General features: G+C 41.7%; 18 non-coding genes across 18 annotated transcripts; all 18 read left to right on the forward strand.

Moving 5' to 3' along the window:
* The first annotated feature begins 323 nt into the window (after positions 1 to 323).
* Positions 324 to 442, forward strand: LOC145854271 (5S ribosomal RNA). The gene has a single exon (XR_014375156.1). It is a non-coding gene; the product is annotated as a 5S ribosomal RNA (ribosomal RNA).
* Positions 443 to 851: 409 nt separating this feature from the next.
* On the forward strand, positions 852 to 970 carry LOC145850627 (5S ribosomal RNA). Its single transcript, XR_014372475.1, has one exon. It is a non-coding gene; the product is annotated as a 5S ribosomal RNA (ribosomal RNA).
* Positions 971 to 1379: 409 nt separating this feature from the next.
* On the forward strand, positions 1380 to 1498 carry LOC145850628 (5S ribosomal RNA). The gene has a single exon (XR_014372476.1). It is a non-coding gene; the product is annotated as a 5S ribosomal RNA (ribosomal RNA).
* A 409-nt stretch (positions 1499 to 1907) lies between these two features.
* Positions 1908 to 2026, forward strand: LOC145854272 (5S ribosomal RNA). The gene has a single exon (XR_014375157.1). It is a non-coding gene; the product is annotated as a 5S ribosomal RNA (ribosomal RNA).
* Positions 2027 to 2165: 139 nt separating this feature from the next.
* LOC145882487 (5S ribosomal RNA) lies at positions 2166 to 2284 on the forward strand. Its single transcript, XR_014394055.1, has one exon. It is a non-coding gene; the product is annotated as a 5S ribosomal RNA (ribosomal RNA).
* A 409-nt stretch (positions 2285 to 2693) lies between these two features.
* Positions 2694 to 2812, forward strand: LOC145854273 (5S ribosomal RNA). Its single transcript, XR_014375158.1, has one exon. It is a non-coding gene; the product is annotated as a 5S ribosomal RNA (ribosomal RNA).
* A 139-nt stretch (positions 2813 to 2951) lies between these two features.
* Positions 2952 to 3070, forward strand: LOC145854274 (5S ribosomal RNA). The gene has a single exon (XR_014375159.1). It is a non-coding gene; the product is annotated as a 5S ribosomal RNA (ribosomal RNA).
* A 409-nt stretch (positions 3071 to 3479) lies between these two features.
* Positions 3480 to 3598, forward strand: LOC145850629 (5S ribosomal RNA). Its single transcript, XR_014372477.1, has one exon. It is a non-coding gene; the product is annotated as a 5S ribosomal RNA (ribosomal RNA).
* Positions 3599 to 4007: 409 nt separating this feature from the next.
* On the forward strand, positions 4008 to 4126 carry LOC145882488 (5S ribosomal RNA). Its single transcript, XR_014394056.1, has one exon. It is a non-coding gene; the product is annotated as a 5S ribosomal RNA (ribosomal RNA).
* A 409-nt stretch (positions 4127 to 4535) lies between these two features.
* Positions 4536 to 4654, forward strand: LOC145853880 (5S ribosomal RNA). The gene has a single exon (XR_014374765.1). It is a non-coding gene; the product is annotated as a 5S ribosomal RNA (ribosomal RNA).
* Positions 4655 to 4793: 139 nt separating this feature from the next.
* LOC145853891 (5S ribosomal RNA) lies at positions 4794 to 4912 on the forward strand. The gene has a single exon (XR_014374776.1). It is a non-coding gene; the product is annotated as a 5S ribosomal RNA (ribosomal RNA).
* A 409-nt stretch (positions 4913 to 5321) lies between these two features.
* Positions 5322 to 5440, forward strand: LOC145850630 (5S ribosomal RNA). Its single transcript, XR_014372478.1, has one exon. It is a non-coding gene; the product is annotated as a 5S ribosomal RNA (ribosomal RNA).
* A 409-nt stretch (positions 5441 to 5849) lies between these two features.
* Positions 5850 to 5968, forward strand: LOC145882489 (5S ribosomal RNA). The gene has a single exon (XR_014394057.1). It is a non-coding gene; the product is annotated as a 5S ribosomal RNA (ribosomal RNA).
* A 409-nt stretch (positions 5969 to 6377) lies between these two features.
* LOC145853903 (5S ribosomal RNA) lies at positions 6378 to 6496 on the forward strand. Its single transcript, XR_014374788.1, has one exon. It is a non-coding gene; the product is annotated as a 5S ribosomal RNA (ribosomal RNA).
* Positions 6497 to 6635: 139 nt separating this feature from the next.
* On the forward strand, positions 6636 to 6754 carry LOC145853914 (5S ribosomal RNA). The gene has a single exon (XR_014374799.1). It is a non-coding gene; the product is annotated as a 5S ribosomal RNA (ribosomal RNA).
* A 409-nt stretch (positions 6755 to 7163) lies between these two features.
* LOC145850632 (5S ribosomal RNA) lies at positions 7164 to 7282 on the forward strand. Its single transcript, XR_014372480.1, has one exon. It is a non-coding gene; the product is annotated as a 5S ribosomal RNA (ribosomal RNA).
* Positions 7283 to 7691: 409 nt separating this feature from the next.
* Positions 7692 to 7810, forward strand: LOC145882490 (5S ribosomal RNA). The gene has a single exon (XR_014394058.1). It is a non-coding gene; the product is annotated as a 5S ribosomal RNA (ribosomal RNA).
* Positions 7811 to 8219: 409 nt separating this feature from the next.
* LOC145882492 (5S ribosomal RNA) lies at positions 8220 to 8338 on the forward strand. The gene has a single exon (XR_014394060.1). It is a non-coding gene; the product is annotated as a 5S ribosomal RNA (ribosomal RNA).
* The last annotated feature ends 146 nt before the right edge of the window (positions 8339 to 8484 follow it).

Here is an 8484-nt window from a genome sequence, read left to right on the forward strand (position 1 = left end):
CTTCCTGCCTTTTTAATAGGATCAAATTTCCTTGTGTTTTCAATTAGAAATCTGCTTTGTATTTATAAGACAAACAAGAATATTGTTGCTGAATGCAGCTTGTGTGTGCTTTGTGCTCCTTTGCCCTGTTCAAATGATGAAAGGAAATAAAGTTTGTATTTTATCCAACTACCTGTGCTAAAAAGTGATGGGAACAGTGTTTATAATTTCTTCTACTTTTTCAGTGACACAAAGTTCAAGCTGCTTATCTAATTGGTGAAAATGCAATGTCTGTTTATCAGACTCATTTTGACTATATATGTTGTAGCAAGAGATTGTTTCTCGCTTACGGCCATACCAGCCTGGGTACGCCCGATCTCGTCTGATCTCGGAAGCTAAGCAGGGTCGGGCCTGGTTAGTACTTGGATGGGAGACCGCCTGGGAATACCAGGTGCTGTAAGCATTTTGTCCACGAGGGTGTGCCCCTGCACTATTTCATCAGCAACACTGCCTTGTAGTAAGCATTTAATGATGAATTGACTAAATGCAGCTTCCTGCCTTTTTAATAGGATCAAATTTCCTTGTGTTTTCAATTAGCATCTGCCTTGTATTTATAAGACAAACAAGAATATTGTTGCTGAATGCAGCTTGTGTGTGCTTTGTGCTCCTTTGCCCTGTTCAAATGATGAAAGGAAATAAAGTTTGTATTTTATCCAACTACCTGTGCTAAAAAGTGATGGGAACAGTGTTTGTAATTTCTTCTACTTTTTCAGTGACACAAAGTTCAAGCTGCTTATCTAATTGGTGAAAATCCAATGTCTGTTTATCACACTCACTTTGACTATATATGTTGTAGCAAGAGATTGTTTCTCGCTTACGGCCATACCAGCCTGGGTACGCCCGATCTCGTCTGATCTCGGAAGCGAAGCAGGGTCGGGCCTTGTTAGTACTTGGATGGGAGACCGCCTGGGAATACCAGGTGCTGTAAGCATTTTGTCCACGAGGGTGTGCCCCTGCACTATTTCATCAGCAACACTGCCTTGTAGTAAGCATTTAATGATGAATTGACTAAATGCAGCTTCCTGCCTTTTTAATAGGATCAAATTTCCTTGTGTTTTCAATTAGCATCTGCCTTGTATTTATAAGACAAACAAGAATATTGTTGCTGAATGCAGCTTGTGTGTGCTTTGTGCTCCTTTGCCCTGTTCAAATGATGAAAGGAAATAAAGTTTGTATTTTATCCAACTACCTGTGCTAAAAAGTGATGGGAACAGTGTTTGTAATTTCTTCTACTTTTTCAGTGACACAAAGTTCAAGCTGCTTATCTAATTGGTGAAAATGCAATGTCTGTTTATCACACTCACTTTGACTATATATGTTGTAGCAAGAGATTGTTTCTCGCTTACGGCCATACCAGCCTGGGTACGCCCGATCTCGTCTGATCTCGGAAGCGAAGCAGGGTCGGGCCTTGTTAGTACTTGGATGGGAGACCGCCTGGGAATACCAGGTGCTGTAAGCATTTTGTCCACGAGGGTGTGCCCCTGCACTATTTCATCAGCAACACTGCCTTGTAGTAAGCATTTAATGATGAATTGACTAAATGCAGCTTCCTGCCTTTTTAATAGGATCAAATTTCCTTGTGTTTTCAATTAGCAACTGCCTTGTATTTATAAGACAAACAAGAATATTGTTGCTGAATGCAGCTTGTGTGTGCTTTGTGCTCCTTTGCCCTGTTCAAATGATGAAAGGAAATAAAGTTTGTATTTTATCCAACTACCTGTGCTAAAAAGTGATGGGAACAGTGTTTATAATTTCTTCTACTTTTTCAGTGACACAAAGTTCAAGCTGCTTATCTAATTGGTGAAAATGCAATGTCTGTTTATAAGACTCATTTTGACTATATATGTTGTAGCAAGAGATTGTTTCTCGCTTACGGCCATACCAGCCTGGGTACGCCCGATCTCGTCTGATCTCGGAAGCTAAGCAGGGTCGGGCCTGGTTAGTACTTGGATGGGAGACCGCCTGGGAATACCAGGTGCTGTAAGCATTTTGTCCACGAGGGGGTGCTCTTGCACTATTTCATCAGCAACACTGCATTGTATTAAGCATTTAATGATGAATTGACTAAATATCTGTTTTATCAGACTCACTTTGACTATATATGTTGTAGCAAGAGATTGTTTCTCGCTTACGGCCATACCAGCCTGGGTACGCCCGATCTCGTCTGATCTCGGAAGCGAAGCAGGGTCGGGCCTGGTTAGTACTTGGATGGGAGACCGCCTGGGAATACCAGGTGCTGTAAGCATTTTGTCCACGAGGGTGTGCCCCTGCACTATTTCATCAGCAACACTGCCTTGTAGTAAGCATTTAATGATGAATTGACTAAATGCAGCTTCCTGCCTTTTTAATAGGATCAAATTTCCTTGTGTTTTCAATTAGCATCTGCCTTGTATTTATAAGACAAACAAGAATATTGTTGCTGAATGCAGCTTGTGTGTGCTTTGTGCTCCTTTGCCCTGTTCAAATGATGAAAGGAAATAAAGTTTGTATTTTATCCAACTACCTGTGCTAAAAAGTGATGGGAACAGTGTTTATAATTTCTTCTACTTTTTCAGTGACACAAAGTTCAAGCTGCTTATCTAATTGGTGAAAATGCAATGTCTGTTTATAAGACTCATTTTGACTATATATGTTGTAGCAAGAGATTGTTTCTCGCTTACGGCCATACCAGCCTGGGTACGCCCGATCTCGTCTGATCTCGGAAGCTAAGCAGGGTCGGGCCTGGTTAGTACTTGGATGGGAGACCGCCTGGGAATACCAGGTGCTGTAAGCATTTTGTCCACGAGGGGGTGCTCTTGCACTATTTCATCAGCAACACTGCCTTGTATTAAGCATTTAATGATGAATTGACTAAATATCTGTTTTATCAGACTCACTTTGACTATATATGTTGTAGCAAGAGATTGTTTCTCGCTTACGGCCATACCAGCCTGGGTACGCCCGATCTCGTCTGATCTCGGAAGCTAAGCAGGGTCGGGCCTGGTTAGTACTTGGATGGGAGACCGCCTGGGAATACCAGGTGCTGTAAGCATTTTGTCCACGAGGGTGTGCCCCTGCACTATTTCATCAGCAACACTGCCTTGTAGTAAGCATTTAATGATGAATTGACTAAATGCAGCTTCCTGCCTTTTTAATAGGATCAAATTTCCTTGTGTTTTCAATTAGCATCTGCCTTGTATTTATAAGACAAACAAGAATATTGTTGCTGAATGCAGCTTGTGTGTGCTTTGTGCTCCTTTGCCCTGTTCAAATGATGAAAGGAAATAAAGTTTGTATTTTATCCAACTACCTGTGCTAAAAAGTGATGGGAACAGTGTTTGTAATTTCTTCTACTTTTTCAGTGACACAAAGTTCAAGCTGCTTATCTAATTGGTGAAAATGCAATGTCTGTTTATCACACTCACTTTGACTATATATGTTGTAGCAAGAGATTGTTTCTCGCTTACGGCCATACCAGCCTGGGTACGCCCGATCTCGTCTGATCTCGGAAGCGAAGCAGGGTCGGGCCTTGTTAGTACTTGGATGGGAGACCGCCTGGGAATACCAGGTGCTGTAAGCATTTTGTCCACGAGGGTGTGCCCCTGCACTATTTCATCAGCAACACTGCCTTGTAGTAAGCATTTAATGATGAATTGACTAAATGCAGCTTCCTGCCTTTTTAATAGGATCAAATTTCCTTGTGTTTTCAATTAGCATCTGCCTTGTATTTATAAGACAAACAAGAATATTGTTGCTGAATGCAGCTTGTGTGTGCTTTGTGCTCCTTTGCCCTGTTCAAATGATGAAAGGAAATAAAGTTTGTATTTTATCCAACTACCTGTGCTAAAAAGTGATGGGAACAGTGTTTATAATTTCTTCTACTTTTTCAGTGACACAAAGTTCAAGCTGCTTATCTAATTGGTGAAAATGCAATGTCTGTTTATCACACTCACTTTGACTATATATGTTGTAGCAAGAGATTGTTTCTCGCTTACGGCCATACCAGCCTGGGTACGCCCGATCTCGTCTGATCTCGGAAGCGAAGCAGGGTCGGGCCTGGTTAGTACTTGGATGGGAGACCGCCTGGGAATACCAGGTGCTGTAAGCATTTTGTCCACGAGGGTGTGCCCCTGCACTATTTCATCAGCAACACTGCCTTGTAGTAAGCATTTAATGATGAATTGACTAAATGCAGCTTCCTGCCTTTTTAATAGGATCAAATTTCCTTGTGTTTTCAATTAGCATCTGCCTTGTATTTATAAGACAAACAAGAATATTGTTGCTGAATGCAGCTTGTGTGTGCTTTGTGCTCCTTTGCCCTGTTCAAATGATGAAAGGAAATAAAGTTTGTATTTTATCCAACTACCTGTGCTAAAAAGTGATGGGAACAGTGTTTATAATTTCTTCTACTTTTTCAGTGACACAAAGTTCAAGCTGCTTATCTAATTGGTGAAAATGCAATGTCTGTTTATAAGACTCATTTTGACTATATATGTTGTAGCAAGAGATTGTTTCTCGCTTACGGCCATACCATCCTGGGTACGCCCGATCTCGTCTGATCTCGGAAGCTAAGCAGGGTCGGGCCTGGTTAGTACTTGGATGGGAGACCGCCTGGGAATACCAGGTGCTGTAAGCATTTTGTCCACGAGGGGGTGCTCTTGCACTATTTCATCAGCAACACTGCCTTGTATTAAGCATTTAATGATGAATTGACTAAATGTCTGTTTTATCAGACTCACTTTGACTATATATGTTGTAGCAAGAGATTGTTTCTCGCTTACGGCCATACCATCCTGGGTACGCCCGATCTCGTCTGATCTCGGAAGCTAAGCAGGGTCGGGCCTGGTTAGTACTTGGATGGGAGACCGCCTGGGAATACCAGGTGCTGTAAGCATTTTGTCCACGAGGGTGTGCCCCTGCACTATTTCATCAGCAACACTGCCTTGTAGTAAGCATTTAATGATGAATTGACTAAATGCAGCTTCCTGCCTTTTTAATAGGATCAAATTTCCTTGTGTTTTCAATTAGCATCTGCCTTGTATTTATAAGACAAACAAGAATATTGTTGCTGAATGCAGCTTGTGTGTGCTTTGTGCTCCTTTGCCCTGTTCAAATGATGAAAGGAAATAAAGTTTGTATTTTATCCAACTACCTGTGCTAAAAAGTGATGGGAACAGTGTTTGTAATTTCTTCTACTTTTTCAGTGACACAAAGTTCAAGCTGCTTATCTAATTGGTGAAAATGCAATGTCTGTTTATCACACTCACTTTGACTATATATGTTGTAGCAAGAGATTGTTTCTCGCTTACGGCCATACCAGCCTGGGTACGCCCGATCTCGTCTGATCTCGGAAGCGAAGCAGGGTCGGGCCTTGTTAGTACTTGGATGGGAGACCGCCTGGGAATACCAGGTGCTGTAAGCATTTTGTCCACGAGGGTGTGCCCCTGCACTATTTCATCAGCAACACTGCCTTGTAGTAAGCATTTAATGATGAATTGACTAAATGCAGCTTCCTGCCTTTTTAATAGGATCAAATTTCCTTGTGTTTTCAATTAGCATCTGCCTTGTATTTATAAGACAAACAAGAATATTGTTGCTGAATGCAGCTTGTGTGTGCTTTGTGCTCCTTTGCCCTGTTCAAATGATGAAAGGAAATAAAGTTTGTATTTTATCCAACTACCTGTGCTAAAAAGTGATGGGAACAGTGTTTATAATTTCTTCTACTTTTTCAGTGACACAAAGTTCAAGCTGCTTATCTAATTGGTGAAAATGCAATGTCTGTTTATCACACTCACTTTGACTATATATGTTGTAGCAAGAGATTGTTTCTCGCTTACGGCCATACCAGCCTGGGTACGCCCGATCTCGTCTGATCTCGGAAGCGAAGCAGGGTCGGGCCTGGTTAGTACTTGGATGGGAGACCGCCTGGGAATACCAGGTGCTGTAAGCATTTTGTCCACGAGGGTGTGCCCCTGCACTATTTCATCAGCAACACTGCCTTGTAGTAAGCATTTAATGATGAATTGACTAAATGCAGCTTCCTGCCTTTTTAATAGGATCAAATTTCCTTGTGTTTTCAATTAGCATCTGCCTTGTATTTATAAGACAAACAAGAATATTGTTGCTGAATGCAGCTTGTGTGTGCTTTGTGCTCCTTTGCCCTGTTCAAATGATGAAAGGAAATAAAGTTTGTATTTTATCCAACTACCTGTGCTAAAAAGTGATGGGAACAGTGTTTATAATTTCTTCTACTTTTTCAGTGACACAAAGTTCAAGCTGCTTATCTAATTGGTGAAAATGCAATGTCTGTTTATAAGACTCATTTTGACTATATATGTTGTAGCAAGAGATTGTTTCTCGCTTACGGCCATACCATCCTGGGTACGCCCGATCTCGTCTGATCTCGGAAGCTAAGCAGGGTCGGGCCTGGTTAGTACTTGGATGGGAGACCGCCTGGGAATACCAGGTGCTGTAAGCATTTTGTCCACGAGGGGGTGCTCTTGCACTATTTCATCAGCAACACTGCCTTGTATTAAGCATTTAATGATGAATTGACTAAATGTCTGTTTTATCAGACTCACTTTGACTATATATGTTGTAGCAAGAGATTGTTTCTCGCTTACGGCCATACCATCCTGGGTACGCCCGATCTCGTCTGATCTCGGAAGCTAAGCAGGGTCGGGCCTGGTTAGTACTTGGATGGGAGACCGCCTGGGAATACCAGGTGCTGTAAGCATTTTGTCCACGAGGGTGTGCCCCTGCACTATTTCATCAGCAACACTGCCTTGTAGTAAGCATTTAATGATGAATTGACTAAATGCAGCTTCCTGCCTTTTTAATAGGATCAAATTTCCTTGTGTTTTCAATTAGCATCTGCCTTGTATTTATAAGACAAACAAGAATATTGTTGCTGAATGCAGCTTGTGTGTGCTTTGTGCTCCTTTGCCCTGTTCAAATGATGAAAGGAAATAAAGTTTGTATTTTATCCAACTACCTGTGCTAAAAAGTGATGGGAACAGTGTTTGTAATTTCTTCTACTTTTTCAGTGACACAAAGTTCAAGCTGCTTATCTAATTGGTGAAAATGCAATGTCTGTTTATCACACTCACTTTGACTATATATGTTGTAGCAAGAGATTGTTTCTCGCTTACGGCCATACCAGCCTGGGTACGCCCGATCTCGTCTGATCTCGGAAGCGAAGCAGGGTCGGGCCTTGTTAGTACTTGGATGGGAGACCGCCTGGGAATACCAGGTGCTGTAAGCATTTTGTCCACGAGGGTGTGCCCCTGCACTATTTCATCAGCAACACTGCCTTGTAGTAAGCATTTAATGATGAATTGACTAAATGCAGCTTCCTGCCTTTTTAATAGGATCAAATTTCCTTGTGTTTTCAATTAGCATCTGCCTTGTATTTATAAGACAAACAAGAATATTGTTGCTGAATGCAGCTTGTGTGTGCTTTGTGCTCCTTTGCCCTGTTCAAATGATGAAAGGAAATAAAGTTTGTATTTTATCCAACTACCTGTGCTAAAAAGTGATGGGAACAGTGTTTATAATTTCTTCTACTTTTTCAGTGACACAAAGTTCAAGCTGCTTATCTAATTGGTGAAAATGCAATGTCTGTTTATCACACTCACTTTGACTATATATGTTGTAGCAAGAAATTGTTTCTCGCTTACGGCCATACCAGCCTGGGTACGCCCGATCTCGTCTGATCTCGGAAGCGAAGCAGGGTCGGGCCTGGTTAGTACTTGGATGGGAGACCGCCTGGGAATACCAGGTGCTGTAAGCATTTTGTCCACGAGGGTGTGCCCCTGCACTATTTCATCAGCAACACTGCCTTGTAGTAAGCATTTAATGATGAATTGACTAAATGCAGCTTCCTGCCTTTTTAATAGGATCAAATTTCCTTGTGTTTTCAATTAGCATCTGCCTTGTATTTATAAGACAAACAAGAATATTGTTGCTGAATGCAGCTTGTGTGTGCTTTGTGCTCCTTTGCCCTGTTCAAATGATGAAAGGAAATAAAGTTTGTATTTTATCCAACTACCTGTGCTAAAAAGTGATGGGAACAGTGTTTATAATTTCTTCTACTTTTTCAGTGACACAAAGTTCAAGCTGCTTATCTAATTGGTGAAAATGCAATGTCTGTTTATCAGACTCACTTTGACTATGTATGTTGTAGCAAGAGATTGTTTCTCGCTTACGGCCATACCAGCCTGGGTACGCCCGATCTCGTCTGATCTCGGAAGCGAAGCAGGGTCGGGCCTGGTTAGTACTTGGATGGGAGACCGCCTGGGAATACCAGGTGCTGTAAGCATTTTGTCCACGAGGGTGTGCCCCTGCACTATTTCATCAGCAACACTGCCTTGTAGTAAGCATTTAATGATGAATTGACTAAATGCAGCTTCCTGCCTTTTTAATAGGATCAAATTTCCTTGTGTTTTCAATTAGCATCTGCCTTGT

This window comes from Salmo salar, chromosome 08 (genome assembly GCF_965601325.2).
Source record: "Salmo salar chromosome 08, fSalSal1, whole genome shotgun sequence".
Classification (NCBI taxonomy): Eukaryota; Metazoa; Chordata; class Actinopteri; order Salmoniformes; family Salmonidae; genus Salmo; species Salmo salar.